Source organism: Cornus florida, unplaced genomic scaffold (assembly GCF_030987335.1).
Source record: "Cornus florida cultivar Cherokee Brave unplaced genomic scaffold, ASM3098733v1 CherokeeBrave_3.0.0_Hap2_Chr06, whole genome shotgun sequence".
NCBI classification, from domain to species: domain Eukaryota; kingdom Viridiplantae; phylum Streptophyta; class Magnoliopsida; order Cornales; family Cornaceae; genus Cornus; species Cornus florida.
The window spans coordinates 7,094,466-7,101,823 of NW_026775576.1; the positions used below are offsets into that span (position 1 = coordinate 7,094,466).

The window sequence follows — 7,358 nt, forward strand, 5'->3', positions numbered from 1 at the left end:
GAAGAACCTTCAAAGCGGTCTTTTTTCCACTAAACCACCACAAGCAAGTGTGTGACAAAACACAAGGACCCTCGGAACTTCACTTTCCGGCACACATCTCCTTATGATTTGATCTGGGCAATAACGAAACAGAATGGGATCTTCCCAATAGTATTTCTAGATGTTAGCAAAGAATCGGTTTTTTTCTTGTTTCGACCAATTAATAGGAAGTTTTCCGGTTGCAAGATAGTTAACAATGTTAACAAACCAAGGCAACGTCCCATTTGAGATTTGAAAGAGTTGTTCATCTGAAAATAATTCATGAATTGGAACATTTTGAGACGATTCAACCATTAATCTAGAAAGATGATCGGCAACAACATTATCGGAGCCCTTTTTGTCCTTGATTTCAAAGTCAAATTCTTGAAGAAGTAGGATCCATCTTATCAAGCAAGGTTTGGTTTCCTTTTTCATTAAAAGATGCCTAAGAGCGATATAATCGGAAAACACAATAACCTTGGATCCTAAGAGATATGACCAAAATTTATCAAGGGTATATACTACGATAAGTAATTCTTTTTTGGTGGTAGAATAGTTCAATTGGGCACCTGAGAAAGTCTTACTTGCATAGTATATAACACATGGTAGCTTACCTACCCTTTACCCTAAAACAGCACCCATTGCGAAGTCGGAAGCATCACACACAATCTCAAATGGTAAGGACCACTTTGGAGGTTGCATTATGGGAGCGAATGATAGAAGAGTGCGAAGTTGCTGAAAAGCATTTAGGCATGCTTCATCAAAGACAAATGGTGTCTCCTTGGCAAGAAGATTGCACAAGGGTCTAGCAATTTTGCTAAAGTCTTTGAAGAATCGGCGATAGAAACTGGCATATCCTAAAAAGGAGCGGATTTCTCTTACCATAGTAGCTGGAGACAATTCAAAAATTAGCTCAACTTTTGCTCTATCTACTTCTATTCCTCTTTTAGAAATGACATGTCCAAGCACAATTCCTTCTTGAACCATAAAATAACTCTTTTCCCAACTTAACACAAGATTAGTCTCACGATATCTTTGAAGCCCTTTTATGAGATTTTGTAGACACTAATCAAAAGAGGACCCAAAAACTGAGAAGTCATCCATAAAAACTTCTAAATATTTCTCCACCATGTCCAAAAAAAATTGACATCATACACCTTTGGAAAGTGGCAGGAGCATTGCATAATCCAAAAGGCATCTGTCGGTAAGCAAATGTACCAAAATGACATGTGAAGGTGGTCTTTTCTTGATCCAATAGATCTAGGGCCACTTGATTGTACCCTGAGTAACCATCTAGGAAGCAATAGTATTGTTGCCCGGCCAATCTTTCCAAGATTTGGTCAATGAAAGGCAATGGTAAATGGTCCTTCCTAGTAGCGGAATTCAGCTTTAGGTAATCTATGCAAACACACCACAAAGTGGCGGTGCATTTCGAAATGAGATCACCCTTAGCATTTTCAACAACTGTGATTCCCGACTTTTTGGGAACCACTTGAGTTGGACTAACCCACTTGGAATCAGAGATAGGATAAATGATTCATGCATCTAGAAGTTTCACAACCTCCTTCATGACAACCTCCTTCATGACAACTTCCTTCATATTTGGGTTCAATCTCTTTTGAGCATCCCTAAATAGCCTTTCATCCTCTTCTATGTGTATGCGATGCATACAAATAGAAGGGTCAATGCCTTTTAGGTCAGCCACACTCCATCCAATAGCTTCTTTGTTAGCTTTAAGTACTTCCAAAATATCATTCTCTTGGTCATTTTTAAGATTTGAAGCAATGATGACCGAAAGAGTCTCCTTTGGGCCTAAGAAGGCGTATTTGAGATTGGATGGAAGAAGAGGCTTAAGGTCAAGAGTAGGAGGAGAGATGAGAGAAGGAACTGGTGGAGTACTAGAGAGTGAAGGAAGAGGTTTTTTTCTTACTTTTCCAAGGTGGGAAATCTAAAGCGGCCACAGAGTCCATCAAAGCATTCACCTCACTTATGGATTCTTCTGTGTCAAAACCACAATTTTCAAACATTTCACATAGGCACGCCTCAATAGGGTCATTAGAGAGAATAGAGGGAAGATTCTCCTCTATGGTTTCATCCAAGACATCCACTAGGAAACACTCGTCTTCATCTGTGGGATGTTGACTCGCATTGAAAACATTAAGCTTAACTATCATGTTGCCAAAAGAGATATCCATAATGTCGGATCTACAATTAATGGTGGCATTGGCGGTGGCAAGGAATGGTCTCCTAGGATGACTGGAATATGATTGGTGAGATTAGGGACTGGTTCAGTATCTAGCACCACAAAATCAACCGGGAAATAAAATTTATGAACCTTAATTAAAATGTCCTCAACAATTCCCCTTGGTTTCTTAATTGATCTGTCAGCTAGTTGGATTACTACCGATGTTGGCTTCAAGTCCCCCAATCCTAATTGCAAGTAAATAGAGTATGGAATAAGATTAATACTTGCACCTAAATTAAGGAGAGCTTTACAAACCTTTGGGTTTCCAATAACATAAGAAATGGTCAAAGCACCCAGATCCTTGAACTTAGGAGGAGTGTTAGAAAGAATAATGGAACTCACTTGTTCTATTAGAAGCATTTTCTTAAGGTCCTTTCCTTTGTTCTTCCTCTTTTGTGTGCACAAGTCTTTCAAGAACTTTGCATATGGTGGAATTTGTCTAATTGCATCTAGAAGAGGAAGATTAATTTTCACTTGTTTAAACACTTCCATCATGTCATGAATTTTTCCTTCTTGTCTCCCAAATGATGAAGTCTCTCTCAATGCTTGAGGAAATGGAGCTTTCGGCTCATAAGGCTTCTCTAATTGGGGAGATGATAATGAAGATGATGGAATGTCCTTTGTGGAACCACTAGCATCCAAGGAAGTAGGAATATAATTTGGAATGGGATGGATGCGACCACTTGGTTGTGCCAGTTCACTATCCTCCTTAGGTACTTCTACCTTATTATCCACTTTCCTACCACTCCTTAAGGTAGTAATTTCTTGAACTTACTCATTTCCAGAAAATCCCAATGAAGGACTTGCTTGCGCCATAAATTGCACCTTAGGATTGGTTTCAGTTTGACTAGGCAACTTACCTTTCTCTCTCATATTTAAAGAATTAGCTAATTGCCTAATTTGAGCTTTAAGATTTGCAATTGATTGATAGTGAGAATGAAACAATTGATTATCTTTTCGAAGATCACCTAAAGCTTCCAAGACCTTGTCTTCAAAAGCACGACTCTTAAGAGGCGCTTGATTTGGATTAAAGTAAGATTGAGAATTTGATGCTTGAGGATGAGAGTATTGATTTACATTTTGAGGATAGAATGAAGGGCGGTAACCTTAAGAATTCTGATTTTGGAGATATGGGGGAACATACTTTGCTTGGTAACCTTGAGTCTGAGGAGGGTTTGCATAATCTCCTTGATTTTTCCATACAAAGTTTGGATGACTCTTCCACCCCGGATTGTAAGTATTTGAATAAAGGTTATTCCCTTGATGAATGAAAGCGGCATTTGCTTGTTCTTGTGACTCACTTGGTATGATTTGTCCAAGTGAGCAATTTGAAGTATAGTGAGTGTAACTAGAACAAGTCATGCACATTTCATTGGAAGGATGAGGATAAGATTGAATTGCCCGTTCTTGATTCAAAAGGAATGTATCAAACCTTTAAGTAAGATTTTTGATCTCGGTGGCAATTTCCATTGAAGTGTCTATTTGACACAGAGCTTTCTTTCCTCCCATATTTGCTAGGCAACCCCCTCTAGAAGATGAAGATCTATGCATTAAGTTTTCACTCATTTTTTTCGAAAAGATGCCAAATTTCATCTTCATTTCTTTCTATGTAGCTTCCGCCACAAGAAGCATCAATAATGCCCTTATTGGCATCGGATAAACTTGAAAAGAAACATTGCACTAATTGCCACTTAGGAATGCCATGATGTGGACACTTCCATAACAAGTCATTCAAACGTTCCTATACTTCATGAAGGGGTTCTCCTTCTTCTTGTGCAAATTCACGAATGAAAGTTCTCATGGAATCAGTTCGACGCGTGGGGTAGTACTTCTTTAGGAAATCTTGTTGCAATTGTGCCCAAGAGGTGATTATATTTGGCTCCAAGTTGTTAAACCAATATTTAGCTTTATCCTGAAGAGTGAAAGGGAAAAACTTCATTTTAAGGACTTCTTCCGGCACATCCGTGATTTTCACGGTGGAACAAACTTCCAAGAACTCATCTAAATGTTTATAAGGCTCTTCATTGCTCAACCCATAGAAAAGGGGGCACATGTTAATGGTGGAAGCCTTAATCTCATAATGATGAGCACGAAAATTTGGCAGCTGAATGCAAATGGGTGCATTATATTGATTTGGAGTGTAAAGATCCCTAAAGACCATTAGAGGATTGAGAGGATTATAATGAGGGTATGCCATTTAACCTTGAGGTGGGTATTGAAAATATTGATGTTGTTGCTCACGAATTGGGGGCATCCCTAGATTAGGTTATTGCACAATAGGATTGATTGGTCATGGCATTCCCAAGGGTGGATGCACACCTTGAGGAACCATAATATGAACTTGTGGTGGGTGGTGCACACCATTATGATCCACATGACTAAGATCTTCAATGGGATCTTCAATTAGATCTCTTCGGTCTTCCATTATAGGTGATGAAAGATCAAAAGTTAGAAGATTAGGATGACTATCCCTAGTCCTACCTCTTAAACACCGAAGGAAAACTTTGAGATTTTGATTTACAGGAGCAAGAGGACGATTAAGTGATCTACGACCATGCATGCACTAGAATAAGTCAACACACCAACACTTCAATTTTTCAACCTCCACATACGATGTTCCCAAACTCCTTAATAATATCAATACACTTAAAACAAATAAATGCCTCCACACGGCCTGATGCCTTCTACACGAAGGTATGCTTGGACTTAAAAATAAAACAATTCAATTTAAGCCTCCAGTTAGGCTGTCCAAAACATGCAAGATAGTAAACAATTAAGCACAAGAATAAATAAATAAAAAAAAACTTACAAATAGTCCTTAAGCAACTTCAGATTATTTTTTTTTTTAATTGCTTCAAGGTCCAGCGTTTGCTCCACTTTGCTTCAAGTACCTAATTAACAAATATCAAGTGAGAAAATAAAAAATAAAATGACTTTAAAGTAAACAATCAATAAAGAACTAATGTCTAATTTAATTCTTTAAAATTATTAGATCCCCGGTAACGGCGCTAAAGTTATGGTGCGACCAAGCGTGTGCACAAAATAATGCACAACACTTTAGATTTTGAAATAATGTCAAGTGGGCACCATATTTTATAATTTATAAAACCACTAAACACTTATACTATGGAGTATGAAGCGAGTAGGGATTGTCCCAAGAGATCTAAACAAATATTGGTTTTTAGAATTGAATTATACTTTAATGCTTATGTGATTGTTAAAAAAAGGTTTTGTTTTGTGATTAGAACTAATTTTAATTTAAATAATGCAAATAAAGAGCAGAGTTTAAAAGATTGGAAAGTGACTTAGGGTGTAGGATTCACCACTAAGCACATTTCCTAACTCACTCACTTTCAACTAATTGAGGAAATAATTAAATGTAATTCTAATGTAGCTAATACTTGTAAAGAAAAGTATGAATCATCAATTTCAAGCTTGAATTACCTACATAATGACAATTAAACTAGGTTTAGTATAATTCATCTATCCAAAGCATGATTCATCAATTCAAGTTACAATTCTAAGATACATCAATTAAGAGGGTAATGCAATTGTGACAAAAAGTATAGAATTCAAACACAAGTATAGATGGTCTACTTACCTAATAATTAAATTACAATTAAATTAATTAAACTAATTAAACGTGAATTTAAAACTAATTAGACAATGAATTAACCTAAACATGTAGTGCCATCCATCAAGTAAAAGTAATTTTCCATCAATTTGAAACACAATTACAACTAATTAATACCATGCATAGCCATCTCAAGAATCAATAAACAAAGAATTCAAGTGTAGAACTTGATTACCAATCAAACACACATAAGACAACAACATTTTGACATAGATAATCAAATGAAAGAATTTATTCATAAACATTCAAGGATATACACTAATTACACAAATTCATCCCCAAAAAGTGAAAAGAGAGAGATTAGGTTACATGTTTAGGGTTTATCCAACCCTAAGTAGAAGAACCAGCCACTTATGATTGACGGATTCAAACATGGAACAATCTCCATCCTTTGATTCATCATCTCTGAGCTTTTTCTTCTAAACCCTAGCATGTTCTTCTGTTTCTCCTCTTTCGCGTGTTTTCCAGAGAGCGATATATCGATCCCAGAATAAAAACTTAATCCTCCAAATAAATAATAAAAACTCTTCTTATCAAAAATTCAATCTTTATATAATAAAAAGGTCTAGTGACATAATTGGTACCTTGATTGAGGTATTTTCATTCAAAGATTCAATCTTTACTCAATAAAATACTCCTCGCGACTTCTTGGAGAACTCGAATAAGTTTAAATAAAAACTCTCATTTTCTTTCAAAGATTCAATCTTTAAACATTAAAAAGTTCTCATGACATAATAGGTACCTTGATTGAGGTATTTTAATTCAAAGATTCAATCTTTACTCATTAAAACACTCTTCGCCACTTCTTAGGGAACTCAAATAAGTTTAACTCAAAACTCTCATTTTATTTCAAATATTCAATGTTTATACATTAAAAAGGTCTAGTGACATAAAACGTACCTTGATTGAGGTATTTTCATTCAAAAATTCAAACTTTATTCATTAAAAACTCTTTGTGATGACAAATGGAACACAAATAAGTATAACTCAAAACTCTCATTTTCTTTCAAAGATTCCATCTTTACATAATAAAAAGGTCAGGTGATATAATAGGTACCTTGATTGATGTATTTTCATTCAAAGATTTAATCTTTACTCGTTAAAACACTCTTCGCGACTTCTTCGAGAACTTGAATAAGTTTAACTTAAAACTCTCATTTTCTTTCAAATATTCAATCCCTAAACAATAAAAAGATCTAGTGACAAAATAGGTACCAAGATTAAGAGATTTTCATTCAAAGATTCAATCTTTACTCATTAAAACACTCTTTGCGACAACAAATGGAACTCGAATAAGTTTAACATAAAACACTCATTTTCTTTCAAAGATTCAATCTTTATGCATTAAATTGTCTAGTGACATAAAAGGTACCTTGATTGAGGTATTTTTATTCAAAGATTCAATGTTGACTCATTAAAACACTCTTCGCGATTTTTTAGGGAACTCGAATAAGTTTAACT

General features: G+C 35.6%; 1 non-coding gene across 1 annotated transcript; it reads left to right on the forward strand.

Moving 5' to 3' along the window:
- The first annotated feature begins 3,960 nt into the window (after nucleotides 1-3,960).
- On the forward strand, nucleotides 3,961-4,069 carry LOC132315457 (small nucleolar RNA R71). The gene has a single exon (XR_009483654.1). It is a non-coding gene; the product is annotated as a small nucleolar RNA R71 (small nucleolar RNA).
- Nucleotides 4,070-7,358: the final 3,289 nt, after the last annotated feature.